Source organism: Falco punctatus (assembly GCF_963210335.1).
Source record: "Falco punctatus genome assembly, chromosome: Z".
Classification (NCBI taxonomy): domain Eukaryota; kingdom Metazoa; phylum Chordata; class Aves; order Falconiformes; family Falconidae; genus Falco; species Falco punctatus.
In genome coordinates this window covers 32517366-32537104 of record NC_137586.1, presented here as the reverse complement: position 1 = coordinate 32537104, position 19739 = coordinate 32517366, and the positions used below count along the sequence as shown (strand labels likewise).

The 19739-nt window shown below is 36.9% G+C and overlaps 1 protein-coding gene across 1 annotated transcript in view; it reads left to right on the top strand.

Moving 5' to 3' along the window:
- Positions 1-19739, top strand: part of PTPRD (protein tyrosine phosphatase receptor type D) — a 467311-nt gene that overhangs the window by 43927 nt on the left and 403645 nt on the right. The window lies entirely within an intron of this gene.

The following is a 19739-nucleotide window of genomic DNA, read 5'->3' as shown; positions in this document are numbered from 1 at the left end:
TATGAAACATTTCTTTACAGAGAGAGTGTTTGAACACTGCAACGCTTCCCAGAGAGGTGGTCAATGTCCCAAGACTGTCAGTGTTTAAGAAGCATTTGGACAATGCCCTTAGTAACATGCTTTAACTTTTGGTCAGCTCTGAAGTGGTAAGGCAGTTGGACTAGATAATCATTGTAGGTTCCTTCCAACTGGAACTAATCTATTCTATTCTATTTTATTCTAGTGGTCATATACCGTATTTGAATGTTTTCCATTATTGTTTCTAGAGTATTTCATCCCTTTCCATTCTTTCTCTTCAATTAACAAGGAAATTTGTGGCTGTCAGATTTGCTCTAAAGTGCAAACTTCCATGAGATGTACACGTGTGGGAAGATGTTCTTGTAGAGGAGAGAATTGTTTGTCCAGGAAACCTGAGCATAACAAATATTTTCTTTACATTCTAATAGTGCTTGATATATGTACCTGTAGACAAACAGTACACATATTTGATTTCAAGGAGAAAACAATCAAAGCGGAAGGCTTTGGAATGTTTTGGGGAAGTTTTCTCTCCTTTTCTTTGCCTTTGAGTTCAAATAATCTAGAACTCTGATTTAAACTTGTAATATTGTACTTCACATTCTCCTTGCTCATCTGACTACTAGAATTCCCTCACTCTTGGCAAATGAATTCAACCAGCTCTAGAAATGGTCTTGGAGAGAGAGTCACCCCTGAGATTAAAGATTATCTTAAATTAGTTTATTTTTCTGTTTTATTTATTTACATGAAGTCAATGTGTGTTGTGAGCATATGTGTATTTGTGCATGAATGCAAGAGGCCTATATTTTTTATGATTTGTTTTGGAAGTCTATACTGTGAAGAACATCCTGATTCTACCTCCACATTTGTAGTTATGCCACGAGTGATATTTATTTCAATATGCATTATATAAAATTATTCATATCATTCATCTTCAGTCATCATATGAAGTGAATGTAATGTACTGTTTAGAAATACATTCAGTGTCAAACCTGGAAACAACAAAATTTTTGGTATAGCTGAAGCTCTCATTATGCCATACTACAGATAACACACTGTCAAACACTCAATTCCCAAGTTACAAATCTCTTGAAATTTCATAACAGTTCTCTCTAAACAATGCTTTTTGGTTTATTGGTTGGTTGATTTAAAGGAAACTCTTTAAAATTACATTTATAGTAAATACTGAATTTGTAAATCCTATCACTCAGTTATATATTTTATTTTCTCTTTTTTTAAAATTGTTTGCGTAGACCAATTTTATTCTGTATGTATGAACACTGACAGTTATTGATAACAGTTTACCCATATACCTGTTTATCTTGCAGAATGAAACATCTCTAATCAACATATTTCTCCTGAGATGTCTTTTTTTATCTCTCATGTTCAGAGGTCACTGTATGCTTTTGACACCACCATTTATCACTGTGTGGATGTCTGAGTATTTCTTCAGATGGGCCATTCTGATTTAGCATCATTTAAGAGTAACAGTGACAAAAAGACTGGGTGTATCTAAAAGATCAGTTTCACTACAGAAAGACCACTACAGCAACCAGGAAAACTTGAACACAGTCAAGAATAAACACAGATAGAGAAAATTTATCTGTTCCTTCCTACATGAGTGTACTTATTTCTTATCTATCCCACACAAGCAATGTTTCCCACATTGTAATTTATCACAGTTCCTCCATACAAAACCATGCACATATTATATTGTAAAACCATGAAGAAACTGTAAAAAGAACAAAAGGGGAGACATTATTTTCTGCTTTGATGGGAAAAGCACCTAATTCTGAAATAGTATCTTCAGTATATCTTGGGAATACACAAGGAACAAATCTGGACTCCCAAGAGAAGCGCTTCCTCTCAGCCACTTCCTGGAACAGTATTTATTGAGATTATACTTTTAACAACATCAGAGACAATTTTGAAATTCTTAAAATTGAATTTTTCCTCTGCAGCTTTTTAGACAGTAGACAAACTACTGAAAGTTCTCACAAAGGCATCAAAATCCTTTAATTGCCTTCTTTCCAAATACATTTGGCTTAACAAACTCTTTAGGATTTCTTAATACACCTTACAAAGATTAAGCATACTGTCTTTGCATATTAAATATTAAATTATTATTACTATCATGGCAAATTAGTGAAGCAGACTGCCTGGATTTAGATCTCTATTAATTAGCATAGTATGATAATTATGTAAAACACTGTAAATACTGAGCATTTTGTCAGTATTAGTTTAATACACTTTTAAGTGAATAAACTTTTCTGCCATCATGGGCATATAAAACCCTCAAATAATATGCTAAGCTTTATTAATAAAGGAACTGAGAAAATATTGTTGACTTACAAACATAAAATGTGTTTGAGTCTTACTATCTAGTTAAAAATTATGTAGAAAGCAAAAAATCCAGAAGAGAGACAGAAATAATAGCAGGAATACAAAGATATCAATAGCAAAATAACACAGTTGTTTATCAGTACTCAGTGAATTTCAGAGGAAGTTGTGCTGAGAAATTGCTTAGGAATCTTTGGGTATCCTACTTGTGTGATCAAAAGGGAAAAATGTTGCAACATCATTGTGAAGTATATATTTCTCAATATATTGCTTACGATGATAACACATTTATATTCACTTACACAAAACAGGATCCAGAGAATAGCCAGTGAAATTGAAAAGAAAAATAATTTCAACAGTTGAAATATCTGTGCATACACATGTCATATCTATATGTAACAGTATCTATCAAGATTGATATAAATCAGTATCTAGTGCACCTATCATGCATAATACAAGTTTATTCCCCATACCCATATTTTTGTAATAAGGCAAAGGTATTATCTAGATCTGGTTTTAAGACTGGTTGTTTTTACGAAGAATAAGATTTTCTTCATTTCAGTAGCTCATACTTGAATTACCATGCAATACTTATCTTTATTTTCAGAGACATAAACCAACTATTAATTTCATAATTTTAGAACAAATTTTGAATTTAAAGATAATTTTTCTCAATTAGACACATCAGATTTTATATATCTCTTTTAAAATATGTTGTTCTAGTAACTATACATAAGACTCAGAATATAGGACTTCACAGATATTTTTTTCTGAATTGTGGTCATTTATATGTTCTTAACACCCAGTTCTCATTCCTCATAGGTGTTATAAAAACTGTTGTATTACTGTCTTATGCATCAATATTTTGCAGCAAAACCTAAAGAACTAAAGCAGCAGTTAAAACTGAAACAAAATACAATAGTAACAAGCACAGAGGGAAGACATATTGATGTTGAGATTCACTGATGCTGCAATAAAGTCTTCATTCATATGTGTAAAAGACAACTGAAGGGGCAAGTTGACTAACTTTTTATATGCACAAATAAACAAAACATTGAAGACTGCAGTATCTATAGATGATAATGTCCATCTTTATTTTGCCAAACACTTTGAATCGTCAAATATCTTAATGCACTAACTTTTTCCAAAATAGAGGAACGGCTGTAGGATCTTAAAATTTGGGATAGATTCACAGAAAACACGGAAGAGTTCTTTAAGATGAAACTTAAAGAATACCTCTGTTCAGGGTATATTTCATGTAGTTCTCAGGAGCTACCACTGAGCTCCTGAAAGACAGTGTAAGAATCCACTTGAACTCCACCAGATGTTAGTGATTTAAACATTCATTTTCAAATATTTTGCATGTGCTGTAGTGCTGCAGAAATTTAGCTGTTGCTTCTCCACTGGGAACAAGTAGGCAACATGCTAAGAAAGGTATATGACTTTCAAATCAACATGAGTTGATAAGGTTTTGAATGATTCTATTTACTGCAGTTTGCTGGCAAATGTCAGAAACCTGAAACAGACTGTGAGTTAATTGCTACTTCTCTATGGTGTGGGAACAGGTCTTTGGAAGCTAACCTGATCTGAAGCAAGGGAAGAAAGCCCTATCACAGAAACATTTAGTCCAGGCAGATATTGGGTAATTGGAATCTAAAAGGAGATGAATTAGGAAAAGATTTAGGTTAGGATTCCTGTTACACATTCATTGTTCATTTTGGTTTTCAGTAGGACCACACTCACTGAGTGTATGCAAATTATGCTGTTTCTGAAGATATGTAACCTTAAGTGGGTACACAAATTGCTGTAACACCTCCAGGATCAAGTTTTGTACCCACTGTAATATTACTGATGGACAATGATTTTCAGCAAGATTGTTCCCTCTGGTGAAAAATATAGATTTGACAACATCAAAATGTTTTGTTCATTAGAATGTTTGACAAAACAGATCATGTTAAAAAATGCTAAAAATCTGAGGATTTTTTAAAATTACATAATCAAATTAACATTTTGGCTTTATATTTAATTTACCTTTTTAAGCCTTTATAAATGTTCATGTTTGAAATTAAATACTCATTTTGTAACAAATATTTCAAATCATCCCAAATAATTCCTTTTTGATTTGGTGGTTGAGCTGGAGGATGAGTTATAATTCACCTTCCACTGGCTGAGTTCTTCTTTTCTGAAATGCCAATGAACCAAGAAATCGGTTATTTGCTCAAGTCTATAATTGTGCTATATATAATAATTTTCCTAAAATGTCTTCCACTCTACAAAGACCTTCCTGCTGAGTTTGCTTACTTCTAAAAATGAAAATGCTTGTAAAACCCTGAAAGACAAAGCTTTCACCAAACCGAAGAAAAAGAAAAATAATCAAGGTACATCTTAAGATACTTTGATAGATGGAAAAGATCATAAACTCAAAATTTTTATTAACTCTGAATCCCCAATAAGATGTGCAGGCTCATGGGCAATTATAGATGCTTTCTGCCTCTATTAGCATTGAAGGAAACAACCACCTAAATTTAGTCTATCACAATTCTTTTTTGCACATGTACTAGTCTATTGTTAAGCTAGATTTATTCTGGTTCACTTAGTGAAGTATAGAATATATCTTTTTGTGATAGCTATGGAGGATACATAACCAGGAGATCCACCTTAGTTTAGGACACAAAATTAATACTGGACTATTTTAATAATTGATTGATATCCAGTTCAAATTTTATTTTATTTATACTTTAAGAAATATATATAAACTGTACTGGTATTTTCAGTAGCTAGTTCTTCAGATGTAAAAGCACTCATCAATATGTGTAATATGAAGAGTTAGTTACACAATAGTGTAATATGGAGAAAAAACTGCTTCCTTTTTAAAATGCATTACTACAGTCTTTCTTTCAGTTCTTTAAGTTTTATAAAGTTTATAAAGGCAGGTCTTGGTGCTGTGAGGATAAACTAAGAAGATGCTAGAAAAACAGTGTCTTCAAAACTTTTCAGTGAGCTAGAGTAAATTTGATATTTAAATAGAAAGCCTTAAAACTTCACTCTATTTGTCCTTAAAAAATAAAATCAGATTTCCCATTTTCCAGTGAGACAATGCTAGTCTTCCTAGTCCAGCTGGCTTGTAACATACTAGACTACCCGTCAGACAGGTGTATACCACTTAGTACAAAACCTTTTACTAAACTACGTGCCAGTGGTACTTACTTTAATCTGACTCAGGATTGCATTTGTCAAACACAAGGATGGGAAAATGCATGATAGAAGAACACCATTTTAAAGGTAGATTATTTTTAGATAACCCAGAAACTGGCAAGTTCATAACAGCTCCTCTTAAAACAGAAGCCTGCCAGTTCAGATTAGCAAAGCAGAATAGAATGGAAGGAAGATGTCGGATTTAAAATCTAAGATGATTTTTTTAATTGTGTAGCCATTTATTATATGGCAAAAAAGAGAGTAACCATGTAATTCTTCATCACCTATTTCTAGAAACATTTCAGTATATCTCACATCAAACCACACTGACATTTAGGTATTTTCTATGCATTTCTGATAAAATAAAGTGACTTCAAAAATGCAAAACTAAATGCAAAACACTCACCTGGAGGCTTCCACACACGTTTCTACTTTTTTCCTTAGTTATTTAAGTAGAGTGTTGGACAAGAGCAGAAAAATTGGGTGGTTCACCAACCTCATCAAAGCTAAAGGACTTATAAAGACTATGCTTAAGAAGCCAGTTATTTACTTTCATCAACATGGCTGCAAAGATGCAGGACCTGGAGACAGCTTTGTGGTACAGCTTTTGAACTCACCTTCTTACACATTTTTAACTCGGGCTGTTCAGGATGAGGTTTATTTTCTCACCACTTCTCTTCCCACCTGTGGATCTTGCAAGTGTGTTTGCATGACCCATGGGGTTACACATAAGTGTACAGGAGCTATCTGCTGGTAAGATACTTTACCAGTATCTAGCTCTCCATTTAAGACGCTCTTTGGATGAAGTTTGTTGGGAAAGGAGGGAGGAAATTGGGAAGGGCAGGTACAAACAAACAAAATAAAGGTTAATGTTAATTCCTCCCACCTACAATTTTTTTTTAATACTTCTGCTCTAGGGTTTTTGTTTGCTTGCTTACTTGCTTTTTGTCAAAGGTTGCATCTAAGTAAAGTAACAGGGCAAATACCACAACACAGCAGTAACTGCGGTGTTATCTGTGTTCCTTCTGTGCACTGGGCAGAGGATTTTTAATTTCATACATCATTTACAACTTGCTGCAGTGATTCTAAACAGTCAGTACATCTCCTTATCACAAGGAAAAAGAGACTGCTAGCATTTTACCTCTGATCCCTTTTTAGAGTTTTAGACTTCTTATTAACACTTGGGTTGCAATCCAGTGCTGACACTTCAGAACTGCACTGAGTCATCCCAATAAGGTATCAAAAAAACCAGCCTTACGCTCAACCCTAGTGATTACCAGAAGAGTGGACAATATCCAAATTGAATCATCTTCTGAGACAGTGAAATGTATTTGTCTCCACCTCTGAAAACCATGGTCTTTGTCTATCACTGTATATTATATATGTTATATATTTACATGTTACAAGTGTATGTTTTTATTAATCCAATGCTAAATCTAGTGAAGTGCCTTTCTAAGACCTGATATGTCATCTGCCTGCTAAAAGCAGACAGTCTTAAACTGATTGACTATTCAGGAATATTTGAGTAGAGATATGTGCCACAGAAATAAGCAATATAGAATAGTAAATATTTTTTTCTGTTATTCTCCTAAATTTATCAGAGAGCGCAACTTGTATATATATATACGGCTCTGCTGTATGTGGTAAGCACATTGGTAAATAGTTTTTCAAATTCCTTCCATACACTATACCCTATATGTCTGATCTGTAACCAGTGAATCTGTTTGGAAGATTTTATTCCTATTACACATAGAAACTCCAGAACTAGCTTTAGGAGAAATCATGTGAGTGTGGTCTGGAAGGAAATGCAAGAGACTGGGAATAAGATTGTGGGAGTTACTTCAAGGCATAACCTTAAGGGACAGTAGCGGAGGAAAGATATATAAAGATTATGATGCTGACCTTGCATGTAAGCAATGTAGAAACCAAGAAACAAAAGAGGAGATTTTCCAAGGCACCGGAAAGGGTGTGTTATAGCCCATCATAAAATGACAGCAGGGACATACAACTTAAAATAGAAGGATTTTTGTACCATTTTTTCTTTCTTTTGTTTGTTTACTTCTGTCTTAGACTTCCATTTACTGGAAGCAGAATATTGGCAGAAGGTTAAAATACCAAAAGAAAGGATGCACAGGTTTTATGAGTTCAAATAAGATCTTTAGGTATTGTTATTTATACTACTGATTTTAGGGTTTTTTTAGCAGGAATAGTTGGAAGGAACGTTTTAGTTGTTTCAGTAACATCTACCAGCCACATAAGAATATACAAGATTTTTAAAGTAATAAAAATCAAATACTAGATCTTCTGCAGCTCAAGTAGTTGCCTAAGATCAGTGACAGTGCATGAAATAGGATTGTCAAAATGTCAATCATCTATCTATGTTGTCTTAGAATAAAAACATTGAGGGCTATTATCTGTGGAGAGATGACATCATGTAAAATGTTTTCCAGCAAACCATACAGTTAAAACGGCTGATCTTATTACTGTCTTTCTTAAGAAAGACTATGCCTTGGTTTTATGCTTAAGAGAAAAATGAATGCTCTGGAGCAAATTCTAGTGTTCGTACAGGTATTGGCCATAAAAGGCAAAATCAATTACATTTGCTGAACCTCAGAAGGCCCTCCAGCATGCTGAAGCCTTTAAGAATAGGAGCACTGCCCTCCAGTGTATTGACCTTTCCCCCTCAGTTTGATGATGTCCGCAGATTTTCTTGGATCCCTTCACCTAGGTCTTTAATAAAGAAGATCCAATGTTCTGCCCTTATCTGTTGAGCATGGATACGGTTTCACCGTGGAAGGCTGTCAGGATGGTCAGGCATAATTTGGCAAATTAAACTTGGCAAACCCATGTTGGCTGTTCCCAGTCACGTCTTTTGTTCTTCAAGTGCCTGGAAATTACTTTAAGAAAAGCTTGCTTATTCATCTTCCCTGGGACTAAGGATTGCAGATTTGTCTCTAGATCCTCAGTCCTCCTGTCTGTCCTGTATAAAGGTGGGCACGACATCTGCATTTCCCAATCATCAGGACCTTCCCGGTTTGATGTAATCTTTCAAAGATGGCAGAGCACAGCCTTTCAGTGACATCAGTCATCAGTCCCAACACCCTGTGTCCCATGACCAAATGGGTTAAGCTTCCCTGCTCTGTCTTTGCTGTAGGTACTGCTACATTCTCACAAATTCTGTCACTAAGGTGAGGAAATTGGGGAATGAGATGGCAGATCTTGTCATTGAAAATGATGCAAAGCAAGTAACAAGTACCTCAGCCTCTTCTGTGTCCATTGTCACAAAGTTCACTTCTCCATTGAGCATTGGCCCCACACTTCCCTCAGCTTTTCTTCTCGTTGTCCTTCATCTGCCTCACTAGTTTATGAGTGCAACACGTTGAATCTATGCATGTTGAATACTATGCCAAAAAGTATGTCTGCACATCATTGCAATATCTCTGCATTTATAAAGAAAAAATCCCTCTTATTTGGCAGCATCATTTGGTCATACTAACAATACTGAAATACTGGAAAATGCTGCATACAAGCAGAGAAATTGGAAGTTTTGTTGACGATATGAGATTACATTTTGTTTACATACTCTGGTGTTGACTTACAGTGTGCTAGAATGTGTGGCTAGAATATGTTCTTGTAATTTACAATGCTTCCAAGGAATGGGGAAGTTAAAATTTTCAAAAGAATTGTGATAATACTTGCTTTCATATTCTAGCATTTCTTTCTAAATCACTAATCTGAATGTCATTAAATCTCTATTTTATTTCCACTTCATACAGTATCTTTTTAGTTACTGCATCATTCTATGACTCCTTATTGAATGAATAATGCAAGATATCAGGCACATACCATGCAAAAACACATATATTATCAAGACAAGGGAACACAACGTAGTAACAGGCAATTTGACATCAGCTACATCAGCAGCAACAGCAACCACCTGGTAATGTGTTTGCTTTGTTTCTCAGAAATACTAGAAAAAGATTTTTAAGCCGTATGATGCATTTGTTCTGTCTAGACAAGTTCAGTAAGCTTTATTACTAGTAAAAAGGTGTCTCAGTGATGGAACAATTCCAGGTGTGATCACAACAGAGGTCTTGATTCAAGGAGCTGTGATATGGTTATTGGCTGTTGCATGTATTACTATTTTTACCTCAGCTATCCACCATCCAAAACATTATCTGAGGATGTCTTCAGAGCTGCTGGCAGTGCTGGAGACAGAAGGACTTTGCTTAATGCAGCCAGTGTGAGTCTCATTTATTAACAGATGAATTGACAAAATGTCCCAAATGTTATCCATCTGCTCCTCTCTTTCCAACCTGTTCTAAAACAAAGAATATACACTTGGAATTGAAACTCACCTCTTCTCTAGGGCTTACCTTTATTGACAAAAACCAAAACAAAATAAAACAAAACAACTAAACCTAAACCAAACAAAGGTACCAACTGAAAATGCTTTAAACATCAGTTTACTCAAACCCAGCCCAGGATATTGCTCCAGAGCAGAGTTTTTGAGCAATTTAGTTTTCATCTGAATAATGACAGTCATTTTCTTCCTACACATGCAGCCTGTGTAGTAAGTATTTGTCTACTAAGCTGCTACTTGTATTAAAAATATGAAGAACTTGGGCAAGAATCCAAAGGAAAAGAAGGGTGTTGTGAGGTTATCTAGCCCATGCTGTTTATCGAGGAAGGACATGTGCAGCATTCCTAACACATGTTTGTGTAATCTATTCCCAGAGACTTGGGTGACAACCTTGCTAAGAAAAACTGGGTTTTTTTAAATTTTATTTTATTATTTCTACCTCTGTTTCCTGTTACCTGCTTTGAAATGTGTTTTTTGAATTGCACACCCAAGTCTATTTGTCCAGTCAGAAATGGATGTAGAAAACATGAAGCAGATTATTTATAGAAGTGTTGTCGTTCCACCCCATACCCTCATCCCCTACCTCATCCCCCACCTCAGCCACCATTCCCACCCCTGCCACCCCCTTTATTTATTTATTTATTTACTAACCAGGCTGTTTCAGGAAAAATAAGATACTGATGGATTCTTTTCAATAATAGTAACATTGTGAAAGATATAAAATACTGAACTTTGTATCAGGTAAAGATTCAACTTTTCTTCTAAGAAAAAACATATATTCTGATCTCTGTGTGTGTTCATGGAAAGATTTTGTGTGTTATTGGGTGCTTTGTAATTGCTTACATTTCTCTTTACTAGTATGATACATATTGACCTTGTCATGTAGAAGCAGTCAATCTTTTATGAAATATCATTAGAAAAGTCTGCTAACTTACTTTAATTTCTCATTCATTCCTGTTTTCTGGGGACATGGGACACTGCCAGTATAGAGCAGATCCATAATCAGTCTTCTACCATTTTCTTTCCTATGAAATTTCCTGTCTAAATGCACAGCCCACAGATATGAAAATCAATATTGAATGTTAATTGAAATAAGTGGGTACTAGACTGGCCCTACATTTTTTGTACGTTATGTGTATACAAGCTGATACTAGAAAAATTAAACTATACAGAACTTCTTTACTGGGGTTTTGGTTTTGGTTTGCTTTTGTTTGTTTTTTTGTGGGTTTTTTTTTTTTGTTTGTTTGGTGTGTGGTTTTTTGGGGGTTTGTTTTTTGGTTTGTTTTTCATTTTTGTGATGGTATTATTCTGGAACCAGAGAAAAAGACCAAGTACAAAGTTAACATAGGTTCAGCACCTCAAACATTAATGTGCTTTCTTGTTTCAGGAAAACGTATCAAAGCACATCTTAATGTAATGTTTTGTAAGAAGGCTATGCAGATTCCTTCAATGATAGTGTAGCAAGATGTAGCTGCTACTGGACCAAACTTTTCTCTATGTAGCTAATGATTTTATAGTTTGCAGTTTTCAGAAGTCTTTTAAATCCAGTAGAAAGCAAAATTAATTGAGAAGGCGGCTGTAAGCACTTCCCATGTTAAGCTACAAAGACTGTACATAGCATATGTGGGAAACAAAGAATGCCAGCCGAGAAAGCACAGCCAGGCTCTCACTAGGATTTCAGGTAGAGAGGATATCGAGCATTCAGTTTAAAACAGACAACCCCGACTGGTACCTTTTGTAGTGAACAAGAAAAGTAAAGCAGAAATAAAAGCTGCTTCCCAGAGCACAGGAACACACATACTTTGTTAAAGGGTAAAAAAGAACATTGGCCATGAAAGATGAGAGACCCTCTCAGGATGAGGCACACTCATCCTGATATGTGTTGTTGCTCTCGGAGAAGACTAAGAGAAAGGGCTCTGGAAGGTCTTAAACTCATACTAAAGGTCTAGTACCTTCACCTGCACTGCACCATTTCACTAAAAATAACCACAATGCTGGCAGTGCTTGTTCCATTGTGCAGTATGGCATTTTCTGCTACCATTTATTTCTGTCTCTGCTTTGATGTCTCTCTGTTGCTCACAGTTTATGGAAGAATATCGAGCTGTAGTTGGTATTGGATATGGTGTGTGTTAGGAGAATGAGAGAAAGCAAGATTAACAGACTACAGATTCAAAGTACTAGACCTAGATAGCTCTTAAAACAGGTGGTGTTTAGGTGGACTTATGGCATTTAATGGTTATTCTGATGCATTAGAATATTGCAATTAAGCAAAACTAATTGCTCTAAATTGCAGTTCTTGTCCTTGTCATAATGAATGACTTCTGACATCAGTATCTTGTAAGGCACATTCCAACTAATTATTTTAAAAATACATTTTCTGAAATCAATATAGATAAAGAAGTGATCAGAAACAGTGTCCAAAAATGAAAATTAAATAAACATTGTTAGTACCTTAGCTACTGAAAAATTTGTATACTTTAATGCTGACCTATCCAATCACAGAAAAATTGGCAGCTGGAAACACATGTCAATGATGCTCCTTGAAAATATGTAAACTCCTATTCTTTCCTACAAATCCAGACAATATGTGGTTTGGACTTGATGTACAAGAAATGGTGGCATCAAAATGATTGTAACTATGGATTTATTTCTCTGGCTTTCTCTCTTCTGCTGTTTCCAGAGGTTCTCCTTTTCCTTCTAAGCTGCTGTATTTTTTTGGGAGTGGGAGACAAAAAAGCAGTTAAAGAGTGTGGGTTCTTCTTTAGTGGCTGCATAGCCCTGAGCAAACAATCAGAATTCCAGCTCAGCCACAACTAGCATTAATTAACAGATGTCTTGCAGAACTACTTCATGGTTATCTCCATCATAAAAAGAGAGAAGCATTTAAGGAAATTATATCTTGCAGATTGTATTTGATTTCTTAATTTTTGGTGTATTACTTACAATATTGAAAATATTTTTACTCTCATTCTTATTAAATCAAGAATTAAAGCAGGAAACCCTTACTATTCTCTTCTTTCCAATATTTTTTTCTCTTAGAAAAAAGATGTAAACAATATTACAAGGAAATAGTTCATTTAGGAAAAACTAACTAGTATTTTAGGTAATATGCAGCTAAACTGTTTTTATGTGGAAGTATTTCCCTGATACTAAACCCATTCACAAACAGAAGCCATATTTTGCTATAGAAAATAATCAAATGAAATATCTAACTAAGAAAATTATCTGTGGGTTGGTAATTCAATTCATAGGCAAAAATTCCATGGAGTCTTCCAATGAGAAAACCATGTTGAAAAAATTATACAGAAAAAAAAAGAGAATATTTTAAAAATAGTAAGTATTTCTATACGAAACTGACAATAAGTTGGTGAAGGTCTGACACTTCAAATTTTATAGTCATTACAAATTTTTACTGTATTAAAGAAATTAATCATTAAGATTTCTGTAATCCTGTAAGTATGCACACCCTTCTCAAATGTGCCCCTAAAAATGACAGCAGCAGTGTCAAAGGGGACTAGCAAACTTTTCCATAAGCTTCCCACTCATCTTGTAAGACTGTGATCCCCAGGAGAAATGTAAATCTCAGTTCAAACTTCCTGGTGCTGAGATCTCATCAAAGAAGACACAGTATATTTTCCTTTTAAGCTTTAGTGTAAATTCCCAAAAGGAAATAGAAAATCAACAAGTTAAGTCTTATTCATTTTTGAATGAGTGTTGTTTACTTTCATAAAGTTTCAATTTGGGGTTTCTTTGTAGTTTGTTTTTGGTTTGGGGTTTTTTTTTTTTCCTTAATAAATAATCAAATAAATTAATTATGATTATTCCCAAAAGGTGTTTCAGTACCTAAAGACAGAAATCTTGTCAGCTTTAGCTTCCAACCACAATTTGGCAGATTTTCCATTGGACTACTGTGTTTTTTATCTTTTTGGTTTTGTTCTTTATTTGTATGAAAATACCACTACTCTCTCATCCTCACTTCCTCCCCCTCACCCCTCTGAAAAATAATATGCAACACCATCATGCAAAATTACTTTGTGTATCTCTCCATGTATATCCTGACAACCAGGTCAGGTTAATACCTCACTCTTAAAAATCCTGTATATGATCTCGTAACAAAGGCCTTTCCTATGACTCTGCAACTAAAAACCTTGTTCAGGCAATCCTTTTGCTAGTTGAAGATATGTCTTTGTGTTTATTCATTGGAGTCTTAGCCTCAGTGGAAGGACAGAGGATATCTATTTAGGAAGGGGTTTTCTATGAAGCAGAAGCTCTGGTTTCAATACAATCATAAAATCATAGAATGGTTTGGATTGGAAAGGACCCTCAAAGATCCTCTAGCCCAACTTCCTGGCCATAGGCAGGGACCCTTCCACTAGCCCAGGTTGCACAAAGCCCCATCCAGCCTGGCCTTGAACACTTACAGGTTTGGGGCAACCACAGCTTCTCTGGGCAACCTGTTCCAGTGTCCCACCACCCTCACAGTAGAGAATTTCTTCCTAATATCTAACCTACATCTACCCTCTCTCAGTTTAAAGCCATTACCCCTTGCCCTATCACTACATGGCCTTTAAAAAGTCCCTTTTCAGCTTTCTTGTAGGCCCCCTTTAGGTACTGCAAGGCTGCTGTAAAGTTTCCTCAAAGGCTTCTCTTCTCCAGGCTCAATGACCCCACCTCTCTCAGCTTTTCTTCATAGGAGAGAATCTCTGGCCCTTTGATCTTATTCATGACCTTCCTCTGAACTCGCTCCAACAGTTCCATGTCCTTCTTACACTGGGGGCCCTAGAGTTGAATGCAATATTCCAGGTGGGGTCTCACCAGAGTGGAATAGAGGGGAAGATTCACCTCTTTCAACCTGCTGGTCACACTTGATGCAGCCCAGGACTTTTAGTGGTCTCAGGCTGATGATGCTCTGGAACTCAAAACTTCTTTACACTCTTTGAGATCTTTCCTCCAAATATGAGGTATGCACCTGGGCACCATCAACTCTTTTAAAAGAGTAAGTACTGCTCATTTTTTTGGTACCATCACTGCATAATGTGCAGCCTACTGACTAACCTCAAGATAGTATAGGACCTCATACTTCTTAGTGTCCATCATCTCCTGGGATGTGACTGTTTGTACCTGCTCATCTGTTTATTGGAAGTACAAAGAAAAACATTGCAAACAGCTGGCCATAAGCAAGCAAAGTACAGAGCACATTGGTTCATGCACAGTGCCTCATATTATGTGAGACTACTTATGAATCTGAGTAGCAAAGTCAATTATGAATGAACTGTACTTTCTGATCTTGGAAATTTACTCCCTCAGGGTTTGATGCCATGCTCCTTTTGCTATCACCCATTTTTCCAGTCACCCATTTTTGCAATCACCCATTGACTATATAGATCTAACAACAGCTCTGTAATGTCAGTGAACTTATGAAATATGTTTTAGATATACTGATGCCAAATATGAATGCTCCTAAGCAGTCACCAGGGCTCAAGCTTTCTCAATGCAGCAGCAAAGATCAGAGAAACTTAGCTGAGTTGGGAAATGCATGAAAGATACTCATACACTTAAATGTAATAACAGCGTACTGTAAGAATCTGCAATATTGCCAGAAAACTTCATAAAAAAGTTCGACATGAGATGGATTTCTTTTGTAATAGGCTTATACAATCCATATATATCTATGAATAGTGAGTAGAAAGATTTCTGCATTTTCTGTCTGCCTGTCACATTACACTGTAAAAAGTCTTCAGTGACATTCAAAGATGTGATTACTGCATTGCCGTCAAGGTCAGTGAAACCTTAGTTAATGGTTATGTAAGTGATAATCATTTAACAGAATGCGGCCTACAGGGTTATGGAGACTGGTCATTCAGGGTTATTTCTGTTATTTCACATAAGTTAGAGAGATTTTACTTTATTTATCTCCCCTTAGCTATTTTTCTGACTAATACTGGTAGTAACTATGCTTTTGAGAGTGCTTAATTATGGTCCTATTGTGCATGTGTTCTTACCATGCTCCACTATCTTTGATATGTGCTGCTCTTTGCTCCCTGACACAGGAAAAGAAATGGAGAAGAGTTTTTCCTTTAAGGGGCTTAGTATATGCTGCTGCACTGTAATAATGGAGTGAGGAGGCGGCTTAAAATGACCCATCACTTCCTTTATCTCCTGAGCAATAAGAAGCTACATTGTGGCAAATAGAAACAGTAAAGCAAAATCAGTGATGCTAACAGTGCAAAGAAAAGTGTGAGACTTACATGGTCCCAATTTTCTGCAGAAGCTGCGTACAAAGTAGGCATTTGCTTTGCAGCCTAATGACTCGAGGAAACCAGAACACAATGGGGAGGTGGTTGCATCTTCCCATGTCTCTAAAAAATCGTTAGCTTCAGAGAAAGAAAAATAGCTGAATGCCAAATATGTTTCAAAGGAAAACAAAGCATTAATTTTTTGAGCACATCTACCAAAGAAAGAAAGAAAAAAGACAAATTAAAACAAGATATCCACATTTTGCTACATTGTCTTTGAAACTAGCTATCAAAAGTATAGTAGATGTATCCAAATCCTTAGTGTGTTAATGATGCTTTTTAACTTGATTACTGAAACTGAGAGAACAGTAACTGAGGTGTTGCAAAGAGCATTTTTGGGTTTGGCCCAGTATATATCTGACAACACAAAGGGGAACTCAGTCAAAAGTATGTTTTAGAGCCTTGCATTTTAAACATTGCTGTTAAAGAAGGAGAATCTGGCATAAGATTGAGTTTTTCATTTAATTGTGCAACAGACATGGCCAGTCGTAGGCTTAATAATGAGTGATCCTCAATCATAAAAGACAAAAAACAAATTAAAATAAAAATAAAGAAATTCATGTGGTGGCAGGGGCCACTTTCCAGGAAAGACCTCTATCTTAAACCACTAACCTTACATACTTGATTCTAGGCATCTAAAGTAAATGTAACAAAGTCAAGTGTATGGTCCTGCACCTGGGGAGGAACAACCCCACGCACCAGCACAGGCTGGGGCTGACCTGCTGGAAGGCAGCTCTGCAGAGAAGGGCCTGGGAGTGCTGGTGAACAGCAAATTGCCCATGAGACAGCAGTGGGGCCTGGTGGCCAAGAAGGCCAGTGGCATCCTCAGCCATGGTGAGGTTGCATCTGGAGTGTGGTGTCCCATTCTGGGCTTCCCAGTTCAAGAGAGACACAGAACTGCTGGAGAGGGTCCACTGGGGGGCTACAAAGATGACGAGGGGACTGCAGCATCTCCTTTATGAGGAAAGGCTGAGAGACCTGGGCCTGTTTAGCCCAGAGAAGACTGACAGGGGACCTTACCAATGTCTACAAATTTATGGGCAAGTGTCAAGAGGATGGGGCCAGATTCTTTTCAGTGATGCCAAGAGACAGGACAAAGGGCAACAGGCACAAACTGCAACACAAGAAGTTCCATCTGAACATGAGGAAGAACCTTATTACTTTGAGGCTGACAGCACTGGCACAGGCTGCCTGGAGAGGCTGTGGAGTCTCCTCCTGTAAAGGCATTCAAAATGTGCCTGAACGTGACTCTGTGCAACCTGCTCAAGGTGAACTTGCTTTAGCAGGAGGTTGGACTAGATGATCTTCAGAGGTCCCTTCCAATTCTGACTATTTTGTGATTCTATAAATTTTTGTTTACATTTACCTGCTCAGTCCTTACCTAAACTTCCTTTACACTGTCAGCTGTATCTAAAGATGATTATATGGATTTAGCCCAGTGAAATTAAAAATATCAAATCCTGTTCTATTCTGTTCTACACAAAGGTGAGGTCCTGTAATTCTTGGTGTTGTCTAGTAGCACTGGTTTACTTGTCTTAACTCAGATTTAGTTTTAGTGCTTGAAATGTTTGTTCGGTGGATGGAGACCAGGGTGAAAATGAGGTATTGCTGTGATTGCCTGTCTCAGGTCTGTGCCCTGAGTTTCATGCTATCATTAAGCTATTATACTGCTGGTGAAGAGTGGGGAAAGTCAGAATAACTCACACTGATTCTTGTTGAATGGCATCTCAGAAACACACAAAAAAAATATCTGACATATTTGGCTACATTCCAGAGCTCCCTTTCAAGATGTAGGTTTTGCACTCTGTTGGATATCTTTAGGTAGATAAAATAAGGAGTAGCACCTGACAGACAGAGCTTTGCTGAAGGATTTAACCTGCTTAATATTGATACTTAAGAATAGAATGTAAAGGATTGCTGGTATAATTTTAGCTGGTATAATTATAGCTGGTGTTTTACTGTAAGCAGAGAGCAACAGGAAACTGGCTGTGATGTCTGGTGCAATAGTTGTTCAAAACAAGAGTAGGGAAAGATGAGATGCTACTTCTTCCTAACTTTCTGTTAGTGAGATAGGCAATGACTTGCAGAATCACTGCAGCAAGTTGCAAATGATGTATGAAATGAGAAACCCTGCCCACAGCACAGTGGAAAATCTATAGTTAGTACTCTGCAGTGGCTGTGGCGTCAAATTTGGTCAGACTGATCACAGCTATACCAAATTTTAAGAAACAAAGAAAAACATGTAAATGAGTTTTTCAGTTTCCTGGTTTCCCTCCATTTTATCATGAAGCAATTGTCATTCTGAGGTGGTTCATGTTACATCAACATCTAATATTTTACCTGTTTATACTAAAGGTGAAATCTATTCAGCTAACACCAGTTTTCTCTTAAAATAATGAACAGCAATATTCTTCTTTTAAGAATAACAAGAAACCAGCAGTACATGAAAAACATATCAGAAATTTCAAAACATCTATGAAGGGTATCTACATGCCTTGAAAAAGTTATGCTTACAAGAGAGGGGAAGGGAATTATTAAATTTTCCAACCTCAGTAAGTTTGCAGATGACAGCAAGTTGGTTGATCAGCTTGAGGGCAGAAAGCCTCTACAGAAAGATCTGGACAGGCTGGGCTGGTGGACCAAGGCCAGCTGTATGAAATCCAAAAATGCTAAAATCTGGGTCCTGCACCTGGGTCACAGCAGCCCCACACAGCGCTACAGGCTGGGGCAGAGCGGCTGGAAAGGGCCTGGTGGGAAAGGGCCTGGGGGTGCTGGTCCACAGCCGGCTGGGCGTGAGCCAGCAGGGTGCCCAGGTGGCCAAGGAGGCCAGCAGCACCCTGGCTGGTGTCAGAAGCAGTGTGGCCAGCAGGGCAAGGGAAGGGATTGTCCTCCTGTACTTGGCACTGGTGAGGCCGCACCTCGAACACTGTGTTCAGTTCAGAGATCAGGGCCCCTCACTGCAAAACAGACGTTGAGGTGCTGCAGCATGTCTAGAGAATGGCAACAAAGCTGGTGAAGGGTCTGGAGCACAAGTCCTGTGAGCAACAGCTGAGGGAATTGGGGTTGTTTAGTCTGGAGAAAAGGAAGCTGAGGAGAGACCTCATCTCCATCTACAACGACTTGAAATGACGGTGTAGCAAGGTGGGTATTAATCTCTGTTGTCAGGTAAAAAGCGACAGGATGCGAGGAAATGGCCTTAAGTTGCATGAGGGGAGGTTTAGATTGAATGTTAGGAAAGATTTCCTTACAGAAAGGGTTATCAAGCATTGGAACAGGCTGCCCAGGGAAGTGGTTGAATCACTGTCCCTGGAGGTATTTAAAAGAAGTGTAGATGTGGCACTTAGGGACATGGCTTAGTGGTGGTCTCAGTAGTGTTAGGTTAATGACTTGATGATCTTAAGGGTCTTTTCCATCCTAAAGTATTCTATGATTCTGTGTTAGAAATACAAGCATGTACTAGGTAAAGGGTTGTGGGTTGGTTTTTTTGTTTGTTTGTTTTTTGTTTTTTCTTTCTCTCTCTTAATTATGGA